This window comes from Haliotis cracherodii, unplaced genomic scaffold (assembly GCF_022045235.1).
Source record: "Haliotis cracherodii isolate W230 unplaced genomic scaffold, xgHalCrac1.p SCAF_9, whole genome shotgun sequence".
Classification (NCBI taxonomy): domain Eukaryota; kingdom Metazoa; phylum Mollusca; class Gastropoda; order Lepetellida; family Haliotidae; genus Haliotis; species Haliotis cracherodii.
This window is the reverse complement of record NW_027266343.1, coordinates 32,650,064-32,674,661: the sequence shown is the minus strand read 5'-3', so window position 1 is coordinate 32,674,661 and position 24,598 is coordinate 32,650,064. Positions and strand designations below refer to the sequence as shown.

Below are 24,598 nucleotides of genomic sequence, written 5' to 3'. Positions count from 1 at the left end.
GTAATATCCCCCCGCAAAGTAGCGCTCTGATTGTTGCCGATTTTGAACAAAGTGTTGAAGCGAATAATTTGGAATATGTCATTTTGTAATATAATCAGGAATGAAAATATGATCTGTCTGAGGGCTGTACGAGTGTCCTGCACTGTTCAGGAAGATAGTGAAGTAGGAGCACGTGACACGCGCTCTCTCCCGCCTTCAAGTCAAGTACTCTAACTGTCGTCTGCTGTGTTTTCTAAAGGATAACTATCGTTTGGTTTGGCGGCATTGCAGCATCCCATGGATACTGGATCTCTTCTCTGCAGAGGTAAAAGACATTATTTCCAAGTTTAGCACCAAGGTCTAGTTTGATGCTTTCTGCATGTGTGATAGGAGAAGCAGTAGACGAAGCTTGTGATCAGTAATCTGCTCCTCTCATTCCTCAACCCCTGAGCCATCTCTTTCACTCAGCCCGCTCGCCAATCTCGCATGCTCAAAGAGAACTTGCAACTTTCTGGCATTTGTGTTGATTTCTTCCTTTCAGAAACTGCCGGTTGTCAGATCATGCGTGACAGGCGCTGTGTCATCTCGCGCCAACTTTAGGAGCAGACGATTTCCGGCACTGTACAGAAAACAGGGAGAATCCAGTGGAGTAGTACCTGTTTCTGTGGCAGGTAGGACAATACGTTATTTCCACTGTGTTGGTGTTGTATATTATATTTTAACAAGTGTAGATCTGTGAACTAGCGTATCGGTCCACGTCATTGTGTATCATTTGCCTCGAAGCGGGTCTCGGTAATTAGACTAATGACGTTTGTCTTCACATCGCGTATCGATATCTTTTTGCACCCTTCCTTCACAGGAACACGTCCAAAGGTAACAAGCCCTCCTTCAAAGGGTATCAATTTGCTCATTAGCACACGTTTTTTATTGTTTTTTTCTTATCCATGAAGAATAACCCACATTTGCCAATATTTCGGGAATGTATGACTGCGTAAGAACGAGCAAGAATTTCTTATTTGTTCGACAGCATGTTCCATATATTCAACGTTGTACATGGCAGATATTATCGACATGTCAGCTGAGACCCGTGAAGATCCGGGGTAGAAAAGGTCTTCAGCAACCCATGGTTGTCGTAAAAGGCTATTATGCGTGCGGTAAGAGGTGACTAACGGGATTGGGTGGTCAGACTCGCTGACTTGATTGATGCTGTCATCGTATCCCAGTTGCTCGATGGTCATGATGTCAATCACAGGTAGTCTTGTCCAGACTCGATTATTTATAGACCGCCGTCTTATCGCTTGAATATTGCTGAGTGCGGCGTTAAACAACAAACAAACAAACAAACAAACAAACACAGATGTCAGCTGACATGATGGAAAGACATACAACAACAAGTTTAAACAGTGGTTTGATTATACATATTGTGAAAAGGGTGTTTTTCGATTGCCCACAGGAACAATTTATCGTTGTTAAGATGCGTTGTTCAGATATATTTTACATTTTGGATGTGTTTGTATACTTTATTACCAAAATCGATTTTAAAATATTCTTTTCCTGCCAAGTTCATACAATTTTCTGTAATTTTGCATGTTTGTTGTGTCAACAGTATTCCTGCTGTTACACGAGGGCCTGTAAATAATAGAGTCGGGGCCAGATAAACCAGTGGTTGATATTATGAGGACATTCCCGGGTAGTCGGGTTGCGATGACTGGCAATCAAGCAAGGCACCAAGCCTGACAAACAGATCTGATTTAGTCCCCGCTCACGACAAACACGAGGCTAAGGAACATATTCTAACCGGGGTCCCCTAAGGTTCAACTGTATGTAGTCAGCGCTGAGTTTTTGTTGTAAGATATGTGACTCATGCTCCTGAAAGCTATACTGATATCAATGATGATGACATACTAGCTGTACATCGTACTGTGCATTATGGGGATTGTTTGGTCAGATCATCAGTACCCCAGTGTGCGACACAAACACTGGTCCGCTGGTCCGGGTCTAGTATATTTTCTTAAGGACTAGGAAAATTAAGTAAATGCTGGTCCCTTGTGTTATTATGGACACGACCAAAGTAATCTAACTATGTATAACTTTTGAAATCAGCGACTGACTCTGAACAAAACCAGTAGCTTTAACACCCCTGCGCGGTACAGTGATTACCTTCTTGACTGGTTTCTCATTCTAGTTACGCATGCTCCTTTGTTGCATGAACAATCATGATAAAGCATCTGCGTCTTAAAACCTTTCTTGGTCAGCACCATTAGGTCTAGTAGAGATCAAACAAACCCAGGACACGTTTCTATGTGCTGGTCCTTTGGACCACTGACGAATTATGGTCAGTGTCAAACTCTGTGCCCGTCTCAGTCGCACGAATTGACAGAAATGGGGATGATTGGCTGGTCGGGCATCGTCAACTGATGGCTTTGATCGGTGCTCATGCTGTTAGTCACTGGTTTGTCTGGTCAAAACTCGATTATTCACAGGCCGAGGTGGCATAGCTGGAATATTTTCGACTGGAGAATGGAAAACACTTTGTGGTTCGCTTTTAATTTAGGTCAATGGCATTGTGCTTGTCAAACATGAACTAAATCCATTCATTACAAGATTTGTTCAAATGAATTTCGTGTTTATCATGACCCGCCCGACCCTAAAAATGCTGCCGCGCCTAATATTGTTATATATTTTTCACTGTATTGAAGCGACGTTTTCGCTTTTGCAACGTATTCCGACTTTTTGCACCAGGAGCCGCATGTGGCGTGGCCGAAAGAGGTCACGTGGTAGTTAGAATCAAGTTTACAAAGTCAGTTTTAAATAAGTCACGAGAAACAAGACTATTTTTTTCTGGTCTATCATATTGGCAATGGAATTAATACGGAATGAATAGATTAATCTGCGATAGAGCCGACAGGGTGTTTGGTATTCAGCGAGTTTTGAATGGGTTATTGATTTGATATGTATCTTCATGTACACAAACAGCTGAATTGTCAGATTTAACAAATACATTGTATGCTACCACAATGCACGCCAGTCACGAGGTCGGTCTTTACCATCACGCTACCAGATCATTAACTCATTGCTGGACAAATATTCTATCATGTCATCATTTGCATATATAGAAATAGGATGCTCCTAAATACTATACATTTACGAAAATGGCAATAATGTCACAATAAAATCACCTGTCATCGTGGAAATCAATCTAATTGTAATGCATCTCAAATATTCCGAATCACTTAAAGAATCCAGGGGCCGTCCATGTTGGCTGGAGGACAAGGGAGGTGTTGGGACTCCGAAGAAATCTCGTGATAAAGTCTCGTATTCCACGTCTTGAACAATCCATGCGTGCGACACGGACCTTTGTTTCTCCGTGCTGGTGTGGCCCCAGCTGCGTTACGTAAAGGCACCATCAATAATTTACTTCAGTCAAACATGGTGTAACTGATATGTTGTATTTTTGCCATTCAATAATTCATCCCGAACCCTTGCCTGTGTTATTTAGGAGTGGAGCTTGAAGACTTTATGTCCATGTTTGCAGCGTACACGTCTTGTACTTGTCTTGTCTTTGTGTGAATGATTATGCTTATCATGCACAGAGCATTCAATCTCTGTGATTTAACAGATTATATTATTTTTTTATGAATACTTGCACTATCCTTTATTCTTTGCCAAACAACATTACTGTCAGTTGATATCTTGTCCTTTCTACATGGTCAGAAAGTTCTTTATGTTCGATGCCGTTATATCGCAATCGCCCCTTTGGGCTTAAGGGTTCCCATAGGCTCCAGATAACTATGCTGGTCATAAGAGGCGAATAAATGGATCGAGGGGTCAACTTGGTTGATTGAGTCACCAGTTTGTCTGGTTCAAACTCAAATATTTACAGGCCGACGCTGCAATTGGAATAATGTCGAATGCGGCGTTAAACAACAAAGAAACAATTGATGTCTTAAAACAATGACCAAAATAAGTCTTTGATGTTTTTGGAGGTTGAAGATAGCAGATCGGGAGTTGTTTTAAAAAGGCTCCGCTGACGCTAACTGTAAATCATGTTTTAGTTTATTTATAAAAATTGTCGCAATGATTGAAATATATGTCTTAGTGAAAATATAATACGCTTATCATATTCGTCCTTAAAACCTCTCACATAATAATCCGTTGGTTGAATATGAAGTATACATTTCTGTTTGACATAGGGAATGTTTTTGGACGTGGAAGATTTTTGAACACTTCAGAATAGGGCAAATATATGCACACAGTATTTTCATATTTCTTTATAATCATGCGTGTCATTCAGTTTCAAAAGGCATGTCGTCATCCAACATGGACGTGTCAGATGCAGTGTTCTACTGATGAAATGAACGCCATGAAGGAACAATAAGAATACACGGTGTATTCCTAATGCGGCACTTTGAAAACTACGATTATGTTTAAAACGTTAATCAGAATTGCTATATGGAACCTGAGTGGTTTACTATATCGGGTGCTCAGGCTCGGTGACCTGGTTGATTGCGTGTCATCGAAACTCGACTGACGATTGTTGTTCACAATATCAATCACTGGATTGTCTGGTTCAGACTCAATATTTATAGAACGCCATCATATAGCTGGAATAGTTCAACAACAAACATACAAAAATGATTTTCAAATCAACTTCGGATATATCGATGTCGATGTCGAATAATCTGTCATTATAAACCCATTCGCAACCCCCTGGGGTGGTAATATTGGTGGTAGTGTTGATGTGAATAACGAACTTCGGATAATACGAAATGATGTTTATGGTTCCTTGGAATGCTTAATATCCGAAGTTAATGAATGTCATTCCTTTCAGGGAGAACTGACCCCCTCCTGGGCCAACTCCAGCCACAGGCCGACGTAAATCAGCCATAGGAAGGTCACATACGTGGTTAATCACGTGCCCAGTCAGTATCTAAATTAAATCCCTTCTTTTATAACTGGATCCTGTCCAGTCTTGTCGCGTAATTGGCCCGTGTATTGTGTTTGACTTACTGTGGTCAACTTCATTTAGCACCGACTGGCATCTACTGATTGTAGTTAGTACATTTTGACCCTGATTGTTCCTGATCGGACAAATCCTGGATCACACCTGTCTTGGAGTGTCTGAATGTGTGTGTACTCAGATGATTCGTCGCTCTGAAGTAGCTGGGTCCCGCTGGGAATTATTCTTTAGATCTTTAGAGTAACCCGTTGGAGAGATAGTCCAGACGTGCTTGTCGCGTGTGTGGGTTGGTGGGTGAAGTGACTAAGTACAACCTGGTGACGTTATTATTACGCTTTATTGCGGGGTAGCCCAGCGGTTACAGCGTTCGCTCGCCTTCCGGTGACCAGGGTTCGATTCCTGACATTGCTCCAAAGTGGTCCAGATGCCGCATCACGCTGTTCAGAGTTGCGCCGCTTAGCCGTGCATGGATCTCCTGGTCCGATGCAATTTGCCCGCGATTATTATGCTTGGTCTTGTAGAAGCATGCACGTTTCCGTGGGTTTTACCAAAGCGGTAACGTGTATGACCATGAATTCCCACCTGAAACTGTCATTGATATTACTGAATGTCTATCCAAAGGGGCTCTGAACCTGTCTCACTCAATATCATGGAAGATTTCAGTTTCAGTTTATTACATCAATAAGTTCAAGAATCAGCTATCACCAAACTGCTTGAGGAATATTTCAAATGCAACTATTTTTCTATTATCGCTTTACGTTGACCAGAGATTATCATTGAAGTAATTCTATAGTTTATGGCAAGTATTCAAGTCGTTGCCAGTAACTCTGGTGGACAATTCTCCACTGATCGACCCCTTACCGGACAGCGACTATTCCTGTAAATACGTGACTAGCGTCCTTAGAGTGGGGTAGAGAGGGCAAGGTTACACGTATCGTGGACTGTAGATACCACCAAGCCGACACTATATCTGCTCCAGATAACCTGGCGCCAGGGTCTTAGAAGAGTTGCCGACTCAGAGGTACCTGCACAATGAAGACGTTGGCCTGATACGCCCACTGTGGTCAGATGCAGCAGGGTTCAGTTACACCGTTACAATGGTCAATCTCGCCGGCTTCTGGTCAGCTGCGTCACGACGGTGAGCTGGCCTCTGGTATACATCGTTGATGTCCACGGTGCGTGTGTAACAGGAGGTGTCCATCTGATGTTATCGTGTTCAGAATAGGTCCCCAGCAACCTATGTTGGTTGTAAGAGACGACTTAATTGACCGAGTGGTCAATTCTCGGCGCCTTGGAAGATTGCAAATATATGTTGTGTTCGTGAGGACAATGTTTTAATGACCAAAGGCGGATCCAGAGGAGGAGCAGCCCCACTCCCTCTTGAAAGCCAAATCCAGCATGTTGAGAGGCAGTTAAATTATCGGAGAAAGGATTTTGATATTTTGAATTTTAAAATGTGGATCCGCCCTTTGTGAATTTTAATAGAATTAATTACCTTAGGGTATATAGTCTTGGGTGTTATATTGTAGGTTAATGAGGTTAAAGTGTTGAAGTTATAGTTTTCGGTTAGTTTAAGTACGGTTACAGTTTAAATCATTTGTTGTTTAACACCGACCCTGGCAGCCCAATCCCGTTAGTCTTACCACAAGCCTGGGTTTCTGAAGACCTATTCTAACCCGGATTTCCAAGGGTCAGATCATATATTGTGTTGGATTTGTCTGTTTTCATACATGGGGGGTTGAACTTTTGGGGTTTAAGTGCTGCATAAGTTTTCATTTGTGAGTGTAACGTTTTGTGTCAGCTGGATATTGCTGTATTAGTGGGGTAAAAGACGATACACTGGCTGTGGTTTGTAGATCCAGGAAACTCGGCTGTGCACTTGAGAAACACTATTACGAGAGCGTTCAACTCTCCATACGGATGTGCTAGTTCTTCTGGCTCCTCGGCAATTGGCCATAGTTCCCTTGTCAGGAAATGACATTTCTGTGTTTTTAAAGGTTCGTTGAGGTTTAGTCTATCGATTTATCAAGTATGCCCCATTACCGAACTCAAAACCACATGAGCCATCCCTTGTCTTCAACAATAAAACATGACGGTAGGTTTGGACATCTTGAGAATAAAAGCGATACAAAACATTTCCATAATCCTAAGAAATCATTACCATACGCAGAGTCGAGTCCACGATTCCGTTCACATCAGCATAATGTTTGTGAATCACTACCACATAGTAATGATACTAGGTGTCCTCGAGAAGATGAGTGTATCCTTCCAACCCTGTCGACCATCACAAATACAATGTACATGCAAAGACAAGTGAATTGTTCACCTGAAAAAACACAGGAACTTTGGTAAAAGTCAAAATAGGGAATTGCATCTGACATCATTTTTGTCACTGATGTGTCAAATTCTGAAATGTCTTCCACATGTCCACCAGAAAACTTTTTGAAAGCTTTACTATGGCCTTGAGTGTTGTAACTTTGATAAAAGAAGATACATGTATTATGATAAAGGGTGTGAACTTCATATTTCTATCCCTAGGGAGTATATCCAAGCTGCCTGACAATTGGGCGCTAGAGGCTTAACAATCATATCCTAACGGGTAGCCATTTATTGCTGGTGAACAGGTATATTTGAACAAAGTCACTTGCCTAGGGAGACATCACATGTGCTACATGTGCTTCTGTGTGGGGAAGGACCGAAGCCCTAGAAACTTCCAGGAACACAACCACCCATCCAACTCCTCTCCGCAACCAATGTTGCTTGCCTTCCCTGGATTTGTGGCCTTCGCGCTGTGCACAGGCCCAAGTCCAACTCTCCTCATTACTTCACAACCGCGCAACCGTCATGATTTCCACCAAAAAGCGCAGACCGCCTCCGTGGTCTAGTGGTAGAGCGTCCGCCCGGAGAGCGGAAGGTCTGGGGGTTCCATCACCGGCCGCGTCATACCAAAAGACGTTAAAAGATGGTACTTGCTGTTACTCTGTCTGGGACTCGGCATTAAGGGGCTAAAACAAGCACTGGTCGGCTTGAAGTCAGTATACCATGTCTGAGTGGGGTATTCATGTTAAACTGCGGCATGGTATCTCAATGGGCTAGCACTAGAAATCGGCATCAGTCCGGACTAGTACAAGCAGCCACACAAACACACACACGTACATGCACGTCGCTATATAAGTGCAATAATCTTGGACGCGACGTTAAACCCCATTTCACCGCACCTCACCAAAACGTGCAACTGAAAACAACTCCAGAAGAGGAACCTAATTTAGTATGCAATCAGTTATAAAGAGTCGGGTCGATTTTTAGTTTAGGTCGGCAGTAAAGAACTATAAAGGTGTCCTATGTGGCCTAAAATAACAGAACAGGTTTGGAGAAAGCAATAAAAAACAGTCGGTCTTTACTACTTCCTCATCACATTTGGCACGTGCAATGTATAGATGCTTCAAATAGCCACGACGTATAACCGTGCTTCTCTCGGTCTAAAGGGAATCTCGATAGACCTGATTCATGGTCTGGTATTCTCCTTAATGTGTATATGTCTTGTTTACGGTTTTTGTATGCTTGTACTATACCGGTATGCTTGCACTTCTCAGCCAAGGGTACTCCAACCACTCTCTGGATGCACTGGTCATGGCTAATATATGCTTGTAAAAAAAGCAATTCAGCAATGTATTTAAAAAAACTGTTTTGGTAAACCCACATGTGGCTCCAAACTGAATTGATATTCGGTTTGGAAGAAAGGAAAGCGCAGGTGACCACATAAATTATGAGCTAAAGTACAGTTAATGGATATGTACTCTTGGGCTCTCTGAACAAGTCCTGGCTTGTTATCAAAAACAGACCACGGAGCCTCGTTCTGGTACGGTTCCCTTACTGAACTTAATACTGCACGTGCATCACGTTGAGTGAACTACAACACCGTCAGTATGGTAATTATGGATTAATCATAAATAACCCATATTTGCAGACTACCAGCTTCTGTAATGTTCTGCTAATATATGCCACACACTTTTATATATAGACAAGCATGTGCGAGCATTAAAGTTTTAAAATAACTCTAAAATCTTAAAATATCCGCACATTACAGGAATTTCGTATTGTGTATGTGGGATAATTAGTATCTGATCTCATGCGTTAAAAGTGGCAGTCGTAAGCTCATCTCCATCGAGAATTCACTCTGCATTCATATCAAGGGAGCGAGTGAGTCACTACCCCGGTGTACAGTACATACACCCTGTGCACTAAAAAAACCACTCGTCCGATAATAGATGACCAGATGGCTGAAACACGAATAAGTACACACACCGGAAACACCCTGGGCATGTGACTAAGTTCAAATGTACCTCTGTTCACCCACCAGGGAATGGGTACCCGATATGTGAGGTGGATGTAAACACCTTCTAGCGCCCCTGGGCAGCTTGGGGTGTATACTCCCAAGGGAGCTGAAATTGATAACTGGAATGCAGCAACCCATGCTTGCCGTAAAAGGCGACCATGTTTGTCGTAAGAGGCGACTAACGGGATCGGGTGGTCAGGCTCGCTGACTTGGTTGAAACATGTCATCGTATCCCAATTGCGTGGATCGATGCTCATGATGTCAATCACTGTATTGTCTGGTCCAGACTCGATTATTTACAGACCGCCGTCATACAGCTTTGCTGAGTGCGGCGTTAAACAACAAATAAACAAAATAATAACTGGAATGCAAACGGATCTGCATGCCGGGGTACAAAGAGCAGGTACCTAGATACCCATATAAATGTATAATATGATGATAATATAATGTTGCGGACTGCCATAAAACACTATTCACTCACTAAGTACATCGCTGTTGTAAAAATGCTGGAACGTTTCTTAAAGCTGGGTAAAGCCCTAGCTATTCATTCGGGACTGTTAAATATCTTTCACTTGGCGAGTCATGAACATAACGTGATTTGTTCAGACAAGAACCACCCGAGTAGAAGAGGACAAATCAAAGCATCCTTCTACAACCGACAGGGATGGTGCGGTTTAAGTAGCTCAATATGCCCGTATGAGCCCTTAACCGTTCTTTTACATTCCGTGCCTATGTACCAGTAAATGTTGTGTCATATTTCAAATTTGAAAATGTTTTTCAATCAATAGTTATCAGCAGTGATGCCACGCTGCTTCTGGACGTTCTGTTCTGATGATTTGGTACTGTTTATTTTTTAGTAGAAGTGCTGCATCCTCCCGGGATGTCGAGGACAACTGATACGGTGTATTGTTCTGGTGCACGGTTTGGTTTGGTTTGTTGTTTTACGCCGCACTCAGCAATATTCCAGCTATTTGCCGGCGGTCTGTAAATAATCGAGTCTGGACCAGACAATCCAGTGATTTACATCATGAACATCGATCCACGTAATTGGGTTCGATGACATGCATCAACCAAGTCAGCGAGCCTGACCACCCGATCCCGTTAGTCGCCTTTTACGACAAGCAAAGTCGCCTTTTACGGCAAGCATGGGTTGCTGAAGACCTATTCTACCCCGGATCTTCACGGGATGAGACAAGCATGGGTTGCTGAAGACCTATTCTTTCCCGGAATCTTCACGGGTCTCTGGTGCACGGGGATCGGGGTATAGTGCCTAACGGTGTTTAGTTGAGGTAGCCCATGAGGATTCTAGGTTAGACTTGGTCCTCAGAGTTCTGCGTTGGCCGAAAGAGGAGACAAAAGTGATTGGATGGTCAGGCGAGTGACTTCGTTGATGGCGTGTCATCGTATCCCAACGGCGTGGATCGTTGTTCATAATATCAACCACTGGTTTGTCTGGTCCAGACTCGATTATTTACAGAATTCTACAGCTGGAATGTTGCGACCTGCGTTAAACAACACACAGATACACACACGCAGTTTTATAATAATATCAGACACTGGTTTGTCTGGTCCAGACACAATTATTTAAAAGCCGCCGGGTTTGAATCCCAACAAGTGTGTGTGTGTATGTGTGTGTGTGGGGGTGGGGGGGGGTGGGGTGGCATTACCGAATGAGCTCTTTTATGTGCGCTCGATCAACGCAATTGGGATACTGTGACATGCATCAACCAAGTCACATAACGACCCGATCCACTAGTCACCCCTAACGACAAGCATGGGTTGCTGGGAACACGTATTCTAACCCGTAGTTCCCACGGAGCCTATCATATTATAATCACAGCACACACAAAATAATCCACACACATAAAAAAACAAATCCTTTACAGAATCACCTTAGAGTCCATTCAATCGACCAATTAATCAATTTGCGGTGGCCGTTTTACCAAACGTGAACATTTGACGGTATCTTTTGCTGCCTCCAGCAGCGTGCCTTTTGGAACACACACGATGCGTTTAACCTGAACCTGGGTGCAGGATGCGTTAGATGATTTACAGCCAACACTGCTGACAATGACAGCGTTTCCTAATAACCGCCTGTGAGTGTTATGCTGGTAATAAGTATGCGACCTGTATATGATTGAATAATATATTCCTGCAACTGTACGTCAACCTCCTTGCTCCGCTGAGCAAATTGTGTCAGCGGCTGTTGTGCGATAGACGTTATTATCACACCTACCGTGAGTTAACTCGTATTGTCCTCGTGACAGTGTAAGTTATCATGGCAAATACTGACCCGCGTTGTTCATCAACACAAACAGGTAGGAAGGCAATGTGTTGAGGAAGCGCTTCCGATTGATTTTGAATACCGTTTGGCTACTGCAAGTGACCCATTACCTGTGGGGTTTTACTGCACAATTACCAAGGGGATGGGGTGGGGGGGTGGGGGGGGGGGGGGTAGTAGTGAACAGGCGGCAAGGCACACATGCAAGTGAACGTGCATATGTGCACCTAGACGAACACACACACGCACATACACACACGCTCTCAAAGACACGCACACACGGATATTCTTTTTTTCTTTTTGATATTTGTGGTATTATTCCACACATCCACCTCCGTGGTCCAGTGACAGAGCGACCGCCTGGGGAGTGGAAGGTCGATGCCTTGGCGCGTCATACCAAGACACGTTAAAAGATGGTACTTGTTGTTACCCTGGCGCTCGGCATTAAGGGGCTAAAACATGGTCGGCTCGGAGTCAGTATTCTGTGTTTGAGTGGGGTATTCTTGTTAAATGTAGTCATGGTATCTCTATGGGCCAGCCCACAAAAAAAGGCATTACTCCGGACTCGTACAAGCAGCCACACAACACACACACGTGCATGCACGTCGCTATGTAAGTGCAGTAAACTTGGACGCGACGTTAAATCACATTCCACCTCACCTTTCTCTCACCTCACCTCACCTTTCTCTCACCTCACCTCACCTCACCTTCACCTCCCCCATAAACAATACACAGTAAAGATTTACGCATCTCATGTTATATTGTTATATCTATTCACAATGGGCAACAGTTATCACAACTTAGGTCGCCCACTCCCATAGATTTACAATAATACATCATTGATTCAATGACTGGAATGAAAGAAAGAGAAATAGAGAAACATCACAGCTCTCTGAAACCTTTCGTTTCCTTATATATGTTTGTACACTGTTAAGTTTTTGTTGAAATTCGGGAAATTGGCATGGACAAACATCAAGTGAGTTGGGTTGGGTTTAACGCCGCTTTTAACAGTATTCCAGTAATATCATGACATAAGCTTAATGTTGGAGGAAAACCCAAAGTGATGCAGTTCTCAGACGTTTACCACTTTGGTGAAACCCACGAGCACGGGTATGGTGCTGATAAACCTAGAAACATATTCGGGGCGAACCGGGATTCGAACCCACAATCATAGGTTTCTGGCGTGTCCAGGGGACGTAACTCTGCACAGGGAATCGCGGCGCCTAAGAGCCTAAGTTTCTGTGGACCAAGTCTAACCTAGAATCCTCATGGGCTACCTCAACCAAACACCGCTAGGCACTATACCCTGAGATGCATCTTTCATAATCAACAATACTGGGTGTGTCTATTCCTTTCTGGCTACTTAACTTCCAGTTAAAAGCTTATTTTTCCATGGTTGCCACATCGGCAATTTAAGATCCTGGTTTAAACAAATAATACCACGTCATCAATTATTTCACATCTATTGTAAATAACGTACCGGAAAGACATAGATGACACTATCTTAATCGATTCCATTCGTCGTGCACCTATTGACATCGCGCTATTGTGTGAGCAGCAATTGTCGATGACACCAGCACTTTCTTACTTAAGACCGATCTGAAATATTAGCTCATGTCGAGTCCCAAACCAATAGTTGCCCAAGTCGCTTATTGTCCTATATGTTTCAATATATATGGTTTTCTGAGCATGGATTGGGATACCCGAGGTTCATTCAATTTGGCTTAAGTGCCAAGCGACGCCTTGCGTTCATTCAACCGTTGCCATGTCTACATCTACTCGTTGTATTTTCACTACAGCCACGTGGCGAACGTTAGCATCCTCATCCAACACATATGTCAGTGTCATATTCAGCGGACATTATTTGTTCCTCGTTTGTCGATACATCTTCATCACGCTGTAATTGTGTCAAAGGCTTCAGTCCGTGATTGGCGTGCTTCCTCTACTTGCCGTGCACGTGAACCGTTATGTGGACCCGACTTACTAATGTGTACAATTAATATAACATAGTGATTGGACGGGAATAGATTCCCGCTTAAACAGTCCGTTTTATTGATTACCCTTGCACTATTGTTGCAAATACCTGTACTGAATTATCTGATTAAAGAAAGTGCATATGTCTCGATGGCGAGATATCTTTAGTGCTTGTTTCTCCATGGGGATTCCAGTGTTATATATCCAGGAAGTATATGTTCTTTGTTTATAATACCCGTTGTTGTCTCTTATGGCACCTAAGTACTCGCCGCCTAATGCCCCATGGGCCTCTCACTACTTATTGTAGTCTCACCTTTATACTCGCCGTTTTTATTATCTGTGCTTTATGCACACGAAGTCGAGTTTTCAATGACTGGGGGGCGGTCGGGTAGCCTAGTGGTTAAAGCGTTCGCTCGTCACGCCGAAGACCCGGGTTCGATTCTCGACATGGGTACAATGTGTGAAGCCCATTTCTGGTGTCCTCCGCCGTGATATTGCTTGAATATTGCTAAAAGCGGCGTCAAACCACACTCACTCACTCCAATGACTGGACACGGGTAGGTTAATCCCCCTGGTCTACTTCCTGAGATTTGTGCAAATAAAGGCTGAGCGGTACCATGTCGCATGTTGTTGTAAGCCGTTAGTCCGGATTACACACATCACTAAACACAAAATTGTGGCATTTCTGATTTTTATTTACCATTTTATATATCATTATCATATCACAGTCACGCACACAAATACATATATTTATACAATCACTAAATACACCACACTTAATTTTCTAAATCTAGATGAATGGCATGTGAAGCTTATCATGCGACAAATACAGTGTCATTGTTTCCAGCAGCAAGATCACGCTTTATCGATGCCAGGCGGGTGTCGATCTCTCTGTATTTCCTTCTCCTCTTTGGTTTTTTTTCTAGCCTGCTTCGAACTGAATGAGTTTCGTCTCTGTGGAGTTCTGGATGCTGGTGTTTTCAAAAGATATTGATAACAGCTCACCAATACTGCATCTATCAAATCAGCTGAACGGATATCGGTGAAAAGAAATATCAATGAACATCTCAGCTGCTAAGTGCTAGACCGACGTTAATCCTTATCAAAACACTTTGTAACCGACGTTAATCTTTTATCAAAAGACGTTGTAACAACAACGAACATCAAGGAAAATCCTCTGTTCGACTTCCTGGGAAGAGTGTCACATCGAAAGATCGACTTCCTGGTCATACACTTTATCTTAATGGCTCCCAACTTCCCACTAACACAGTCATCGTGTCACCAGTACACAGTTCATGTCCCCAACACTCACTCACGTCGATTCCACAATTAAGGGGAGGTGAAATGGGGTGTAATGTCGCGTCCAAGATTATTGCTCTTATGTAGCGACGTGCATGTGTGTGTGTGGCTGTTTGTGCTAGTCCGGACTGATGCCGATTTATAGTGCTAGCCCACTGAGATACCATGCCGCAGTATAACATGAATACCCCACTCAGACACAGTATACTGACTCCGAGCCGACCAGTCCTTGTTTTAGCCCTTAAATGCCAAGCGCCAGAGAGGGTAACAACAAGTACCATCTTTTAACGTCTTTTGGTATGACGCGGACAGGGATCGATCTCCGGGCGGACGCTCTACCACTAGACCACGGAGGCGGTCACCACAATTAATGTGTGAAACTGACCTGTACTTGGTGTTGATGAAATATTGGCCACTCTCTCTTACTCACTCGCTCGCTCATTCATACCCTCACCCACCGTCCCATCCACCCACTCACTCACTCACTCAATCACTCATATACGCGCACGTACATATTGTCCACCTTTGAATAGTAACTAGATAAGTATGGTTCTGACGCCATTGGTAAGTAATATTCATTGTCTGCCTCGAAATATGCGTTAGATCGGTTATGCCTTTTATCCTGGGTCGCAAGGGTATGCTTATTTCACAAAGGGCATTCTTAAAGTTGTATGAAGCAAATGCACTGCGTTGAAATACATGCAGACGTTTGCAGAAGTAAATTGGCCACGCCCCTGCCCTGAAGATCCCTCGATATTGGGGGAACCTTAGAGATGGGGGAGTGTGGACTACCTTTGGGGTACGGAGAGGGAGGATGACTCCCATTGCAGCATTACGTCATTCCTTTGCAGCGGTGGTAGCAGTAGCAGTAGCAGTAGCAGTAGCAGTAGCAGTAGCAGCAGTAGCAGTAGTAGTAGTAGTGATATTAGAAGCAGTGGAATCCACAGCAGTAGCAGAATTAACAGAAGTAGCTGTAGAAGTAGTAGCAGCAGCATAAGTAGTAGCGGCAGCTTTTGCAGTTCTAGTAATATTAGTAGCAACATGGTAGCAATGATAGCAATGATACTGTTTGTAATCATAGAGTATACCGTATCAGTGCTGGTACTTGTAGTAGTGGGACTGGACATGGATAGGAATCCATGACTGAGGCAGTACTCTTGGCGTGCGACGTCGGTGCTGTGGAGGATTATTATTTTCGGCGTTGAGGAAACGACTTAAGACATGAAGTTGCTGATGTGTGTAGGCAAGATACCGGCCGGGATAAGACAGTAACTATATACCCGTCCATCCATGTCTGCAAGGTCTGTGTGCGAGCTTTGCAGCTGAGTTTAATCCACCAAATATTCAATCTAATTACGTGATGCTTATAGGAATGGGCTACAGAACATACCAGGGACTCCCCTTTCAACAAGTTCAAATTTTCTTGCACATGTAGCTTCACTTAAACTATTCCCCGTCGAGAGGAGTTTGAACTGAAAATATCTTGAAGAAACTGGAATTAAAAAGGAAATTATGTGAAATCTTCTTAGATTGTACAGGTGCAAGATTGTACGTGTATTTCATATACGTATAATTAGGTAAACGCGTCTCTAGATTTGACGGGAGTTTCAGTGGCAGTAAGTTACTCTTGTTCTCAGCATGTAACGGAGGAATTTGCAAAGGCAGCCAAACCTGCATAGCATCATACAGTATGAATTATTGCCCATGTTCTGTCCTTGGGACGTCGCCAGGGGTATGAGGTATAGGCACGCCGTAGATGCGTTGATGGTAATTGTGTCCATTCAATAGTAACGTCGTTCATGACTTTGTCAAACCGGCTACATGCAGTCATCTTAATGATACATTCTTCCCTACAACGCACGTTTACAAGAACCTACAGTCTACAATACAACGCACGTCTACAAGAACATACAGTCTACACCACAACACATGTCTACAAGAACACACTCTACTCTGCAACACACGTCTACAAGAACATGTAGTCTACACGACACCCCACGTCTACAAGAACATACAGTCTACACTACAACACGTTACAAGAGACTGTCTATACTACAACACACGTCTACAAGAACATACAATCTACACTACAACATACGTCTAGAGGAACATACAGTCTACAATACAACGCACGTCTACAAGAACATAAGTCTACACTACAACACATGTCTACAAGAACACACTCTACTCTGCAAGACACGTCTACAAGAAAATACAGTCTACACTACAACACGTTACAAGAACACAGTCTATACTACAACACATGTCTACACGAACATACAATCTATACAACACACGTCTAGAAGAACATAGGTCTATACTACAACACACGTCTGCAAGAACATACAATCTACACTACAACATACGTCTAGAGGAACATACAGTCTACACTGCAAAACATGTCTACAAGAACACACAACCAACCCTACAACACACGTCTATGAGAACTCATAACCTACCTTACAACACACGTCTACGAGAACACATAACCTACCTTACGACACATGTCTACAAGAACACATCCTACCATACAACACATGTCTACAAGAACACAGTCTACCCTACAACACATATCCACAAGAACACACAACCTACCCTACAACACATGTCTACGAGAACACATAACCTTCCTTACAACACATGTCCACAAGAACACACAACCTACCCTACAACACATGTCTACAAGAACACAGCCTACCCTACAACACATGTCTACGAGAACACATAACCTACCTTACAGCACATGTCTACAAGAACACACAACCTACCCTACAAAACACGTCTACGAGAACACATAACCTACCTTACGACACATGTCTACAAGAACACATCCTACCATACAACACATGTCTACAAGAACACAGCCTACCCTACAACACATGTCTACAAGAACACATCCTACCATACAACACATGTCTACAAGAACACAGCCTACCCTACAACACATGTCTACAAGAACACAGCCTATCCTACAACATTTGACTACAAGAACACACAGCCTACAGTCTACACTGCAAAACATGTCTACAAGAACACACAACCAACCCTACAACACACGTCTATGAGAACTCATAACCTACCTTACAACACACGTCTACGAGAACACATAACCTACCTTACGACACATGTCTACAAGAACACATCCTACCATACAACACATGTCTACAAGAACACAGTCTACCCTACAACACATATCCACAAGAACACACAACCTACCCTACAACACATGTCTACGAGAACACATAACCTTCCTTACAACACATGTCCACAAGAACACACAACCTACCCTACAACACATGTCTACAAGAACACAGCCTACCCTACAACACATGTCTACGAGAACACATAACCTACCTTACAACACATGTCTACAAGAACACACAACCTACCCTACAAAACACGTCTACGAGAACACATAACCTACCTTACGACACATGTCTACAAGAACACATCCTACCATACAACACATGTCTACAAGAACACAGCCTACCCTACAACACATGTCTACAAGAACACATCCTACCATACAACACATGTCTACAAGAACACAGCCTACCCTACAACACATGTCTACAAGAACACAGCCTATCCTACAACATTTGACTACAAGAACACACAGTCTACCTTGCAACACACGTCTACGAGAACACATAACCTACCTTACAACACACGTCTACAAGAACACAGCCTACCCTACAACACATGTCTACAAGAACACAGGCCACCATACAACACACGTCTACAAGAACACAGCCTACCCTACAACATATGACTACAAGAACACAGGCTATCATACATCACACGTCTACAAGAACACACAGTCTACCCAACAACGTATGTTTAAAACGACACTGTTGGCACAGAGCACACAGTCTAAACAGAACAGCCAGTCTACCCAGGTCATATAATCATGTCTCACCAAGGCCAAGGGTGCCCAGTCGCCTAGGACACCGTAAATTGTGCCCGTGGGTTTCACCAAAGTGGTAAAATTCTGGGACCTGAACCACTTTCCTCCCACATTAAGCTGACACGCCGTGCGTAATATAACTGGAATACTGTTCAAAGCGGCGTTAAACCCAACTCACTCACTAACTCACCCAAAGTCCATTAACGAGTTTTGCACTGCGAGTACTTCCCCTTAAGCCAATGGGCCACCCTCTCATCTGTGTATAGTTTATATACTAGATCTCGTTGTACAGATGATAAAAGATATGTCACTAGAACAGATGCTTGTCATACGACTGAGGCGAGGTGTAATGGTAAGTGGGGGGCACGGGTGGCCTAGTCGCCTAAGGCGCTGCGATTCACTGTGCAGAGTTGCGTCCCTTGGGCACGCCAGAAACCTATGATTGTGGGTTCGAATCCCGCTCCGCCCCAATTATGTTTCTAGGTTTGTCAGCACCATTACCGTGCTCGTGGGTTTCACCGAAGTGGTAAACGTCTGAGACCTGCATCACTTGGGGCTTTCCTCCCACATCAAGTTGACACTCCGTGATATAACTGGAATACTGTTAAAAGCGGCGTTAAACCCAACTCACACACTGTAATGGTTAGTTCCTGAAAGTGGTTTCGTTTTCTGTTAAAAAAGGAAGATGAAAAGCAAGCGACGTTACAGTACCCAATTTGTAAGATATGTAATAGTACAGGAGTCTTCTCGAGGTGGCCCTGACCTCAATGCTACAGTCACAAGGAAGTCAACTGACTCCAAAGAGAAAGACACAGTGCAAAGTTTCGTACACTTCCATACAAAGTTCAATGAAGGAGTTTTAATTGAGTATATCCGTTCGCAAGTGCAAAGGTTTTATTTGGATAGGATGGGAAGGTTTGTGACTGCCCCTTCGCCAACGCATGTGCCAAGTAAGTACTTATAAGTACTTATTAATCATACACTGGGGTGTTACTGACCTTATTTATTCACAGGTTATATTTCAATAATAGGCGTACAATCACAAATCGCACCAACAGTGTTAGATGATTGGTTTAATGAGCAATATTTCAGCGCGGGATCGAAGTTGTATTTCATAGACGGATCTAAGTCAATCAAATACGTCTATTGTGGTGCCTTGAAACTGCATAATATGCTTGTGATATTGTTAGCTAAGATGCAATATGTGTGATATTCAATAACAGCCAAACTGATTGAGACATCGCGTCACGCTGGCCGGTACATGTATTTCAATACAGTTTGCGTCATTAGATCTATGTCCAACCCTGATACAAATCAACTAATTACCAACGTGGCGTGCTTGCCTGACAGATTTAGCACAAACAGATACTGGTCTTTTTCTTGTTTGCATGATTGTTTCTGAATAATAAAGAAAACAGCCTCCGTGATAGGAGCGGAACGGAGGCCGTGTCATGTTTTGACGCTACTGGTTCGGTTCAGTGTCATTAGTCTTGTTGTTGACGTTCCTGGTCGATATCACTGGCGCCGTGCCAGTACTTTTATTTCCGTGTTGTGTTATTTGCAAGTGTTTTCCTCCAATATGTACACGTTGTTTGAACTGTGCTATATTTGGAATCTATTTTTCGAATTTTATAGTAATAACCAATTGTCTTCAGCGGTGATATCGTAGCGTTATGTATGCTTGGTAGCATTTGGTGTTTTAGTAGACTGGACACAGATAAACTTACTTCTGCTGTAACTGCTAGTACTGCTACTCATACAGTGGCAAGTACTACTACTTAGAAATACACTAACTACTACTACTACTACTACTACTACTACTACTACTACTAATAATAATAATAATAATACTATGAGGGGCAGTCGGTGGCTGGAGATTAAATTGTTCGCTCGTCACGCCGGAGACCCGGGTTCGATTCCCGAAATGGGTACAATGTGTGAAGCCCATTTCTGGTGTCCCCCGCCGTGATATTGCTGGAATATTGCTAAAAGCGGCGTAAAACCATACTCACTCACTCACTCAATAGGGTCAAGCCACTGCACGGGCAAAACTAGTAGTGATACAGAAGATTTTAAGATGCTCGTAAAACCATACTCACACACTCACTCACCTACTCCCTCAACCACTCAACCACTCACTAGTCCAGACCTTATTTTGTTTAACGGATTGTTGGACCAGAAATTCATGTTATAGATCGAAGAAATAAACATTAAAATGATCCAATTTCAAACAGATTTTCCTCCTTCAAATTGTTAAATGTCTTGGCTGCATTAACGACAGTAAATGATTTGGGTTTTGCAACATTTTACTTGTAGTTCCTCAAAGTGATCTTAGCGCTACGACTATCTTATCGTATATGTGCCAGTGTTGAAGTATGGGAGTTAAGATCATCTTAGCGCTAAGATGGCTTTGTGGAACGGGGCCCTAGGTGGCCGAGGCGTCTTTGGATCCGCAGTTTGCTGTGCACAGTTGCGTACCTTACTTATGCCAAGATCCGAAAATCGTGGGTTGAATCCCAAATTCGCCCCCATGATTCTTGGTATGTCAGCACCAAACCAGTGCTAGTGGATTTCCCCAACTTGGTAAATATCTAAATCCTGCATCACTTCAGGGTTAAAATACAGTAAAGTACGGTTATAATGAACTCAAAGGGACTACTAATTTTAGTTCGTTATAACACTAGTTCGTTATAAGCATATATACAGCATAACTACAGCAAATAGTCGGGGCCAAAAAAGTAAGTTCGTTATATCCGTAAGTTCGTTATAACCGTAGTTTACTGTAATCACATTACATGAAGCCCTGTCTTTTTGTAACATGAGTTTACATGTGCCTTATTTTATACAGTAAAGTATTTCTTAACTTGCAAGCTGATACACTATATAACATTACCATTGCGTTAACGAAGTCTCCGCTAATAAATGTTCCAGATTGTTCCTTTCCGATACGGGTTCATAAAAAAACGTGTTAAGAGAAATACCGATCGCAATGACAACCAGAGTCGAATACGTACATTAAAACGACTTCCTTATCCCGAATTACCTGTTATTCAACTTATAGTGGACCCTTGAAGATCAGGGTTAGACTTGGTCTTCACTGACCCTTGTTTGTCGTAAGAAGCGACTAACGGGATCGGGTGGTCTGGCTGGCTGATGCTTGTCATCGCATCCCATTTGGGTAGATCATTGCTCACATGATGTCAATCACTGGATTGTCTTGTCCAGACTAGATTATTTACAGACCGCCGTCATATAGCTTCGATATTGCAGAGTGTGGCGTTAAACAGCAAACAAATAAATATTAAACATATAGTTTGGTCCATTGCTACTGATATATACACAAAACAATACAGGTCGGACGCTGTATACAGGTATACACATCTTACCGAGGCAAGAGAGTTAACTGATCTTAAAAGTCCAGTTTCCACCCTTTCCGAACTAGGGTGGAATTCCTGGGCTCGATCGTAGCGCCACCAGTGGCTATTATGAGTAATGTCCTTTCTATACCTCTCCTATTGACCAATCAGATTCAACCTCTCGTATCACTTGCATTTGCTTCAAACAAAACGGTGGCGCCCAGTCAAGACGATCTGATCGAAAATCAAGATCTATATTGTGATCAAACGAGTCTTACATCGCGAAGTGCATCAAATCACGTGAGCACCTTGATTAAAAACATGAAAAGATTTAGAAAATATCTGTTGACAACGAGTTAGCGGTGCACATGCTTTGCAAATCCTGCAGTCGACCGAAATCTGCATGACACTTTACGAACCGGATTTCGATTTCGGTGTGCGATTTTGATTGGACTATGCATAGATTCGTTAGTCCAGCCAAAATGTAACTCCATAATACCAGCCTAGTACGGCAAGGGTGGAATCTGGACTTTTATAGTCAGTTAACTCACTTGCCTCGGGAAGATGAGGTATACACAGTGTGCACGGTATTATACAAGAGCACTTATTTGACACTGCATTAAACCGCTACATGTACATTATGGCGTCATGACATATGACGTAATTACTTCAAGCATGATTTCTAGTAATTGGTAATAGAACTAATTCACGATCCAATCAGTTGCAGTGTACATTGATATCCACGACCTTTTAACATGTAATAGCAGGCTTGTCAGTGCACATTCGCCGTACCGGACAGGAAAGGAAACAATTATTGACGTAAAATGCAGTGTCGGTAGCCTAGTTAGTTCAAGCGTTCGCTCGTCACGGCGAAAGTCCGGGTTCGATTCCCCACATGAGTACAATTTTTAAAGCCCTTTCCGTGAGATTGCTGGAATACGGCTAAAACCGATGTAAAATCATACTCCCTCGCTCACTCGACTAAAGGGGACTTTTCATGACATTGTATGTTCTTGTTGATTTAGGAATCATTTTTTAATTTAAAGTTTACACGATATAGAGCTTTTCCATTGGACGAGAGGTTGGTCACATGACCGCGATATTGACGTTCATAAGTGTATAAACATCACAATTTGACGTTCATACGTTTTTCACGAGACCGTGTTCTTGAAATGACGTAAACATTGGCGGACTACTTCCACATACTTTGGGAGGACCCCTGGGAATTCCCTAGCACGAATAAATGCAGAAGCGTTGTTTCTCATCATTTAGACCCTTTAGTCTTGAACTTAGCGTGTTAACATACATTGGGATCAGTCACTGAGTTTGATTGCATGTCCGTTCAAGGATATCCTCGCTACAACTTATTTTACAGAACAAAACGAAGAAAAGCACAAGTCATTCAACTACCGTGGTATCAACTCGATCAGTGTCTAGACTATAGCAATATATGAATGTTCCTTAGTATCAGTTTGACATATCTCTACAATCACCCTTCAGTAATCAGCCATCTGATCAGTGATGACTAACACTTGTAATAGCCACAGGTTCATTAAAAACTTCGGAAATCTCTCCCGTCACGTTTATCGTGTCGGCCATCTTGACGTCTTGGACTTGATGTAAATGTATTACGACGCGCTGTTATTGTGACTGACTTACTGAGGTAGTTCTTAACAGACCTTTCACATCTAATGGGGATCCATTTGAGCACATTTGTTTACAGAAACTACAAAAGTTTTTCCCGTAGAGCATGTTGAGCATGCATAAGCTCATGTCACCTCTGGGTTAGAGGAACTATTTTATTACGCGATACAGCTAGTTGTTGTATGGCTGTCAGTGTAAACATGAAGTCACACGTACTAAGTATAAGTGTTTATAGATCAAAGTCTAAGTCCTTTGAGGTAAAATAATGATATACAAATTATAAGCATTGACTTTCACTTTGTGTGAAAGTCAGTTCTTAATTGTTGTTTTGTGTATGTACACAAAAGATCGCGGAATTTCGAGGTGAATGTTGTTTACTGCGTATTCAACAATGTTCCAGCAAAATCACCGCGCTCTGAACCCGACACGCCACCGGTTCACAACACAAGTTACTGTGGTGTACAACGCAAATAACTGTCACGTGAAGATCCGAGTGAGAACTGATTTTCAGCAATCCCTGCTTGTCATAAGAGACGACTAACGGGATCGGATGTCAGACTCGCTGACTTGGTTGATACATGTCATTGCATCCAAGCTTGTAGATCGATGCTCATGACGTTAATCACTGGATTATGTGGCCCAAACTCGATTATTTACAGACCTCCGACACATAACTGGAATATTGCAGAATTCGGCGTTAAACAACAGACAGAAAAAAAGTAGTCAAGTCATATATTCGTATGAGTGAGTGAGTATGGTTTTACGCCGCTTTTAGCAATATCACGGCGGCATATTCGTAGGAAGGCCACTGGCTCATATACAGAGAAAGTGCATGTATACATATTACCTCAGCGGAAGATGA

The 24,598-nt window shown here is 42.8% G+C and overlaps 1 protein-coding gene across 2 annotated transcripts in view; it reads left to right on the top strand.

Annotated features, from left to right (window-relative positions):
- The first annotated feature begins 233 nt into the window (after positions 1 to 233).
- The window catches only part of LOC139452837 (5-hydroxytryptamine receptor 4-like), a 118,095-nt gene continuing 93,730 nt past the window's right edge, over positions 234 to 24,598 (top strand). For both annotated transcript variants that reach the window (XM_071234463.1, XM_071234464.1), the window contains exons 1-2: positions 234 to 304; positions 521 to 650. The gene's annotated coding sequence lies outside the window, so the exon portion shown is untranslated. The remainder of the gene's footprint in view (positions 305 to 520; positions 651 to 24,598) is intronic.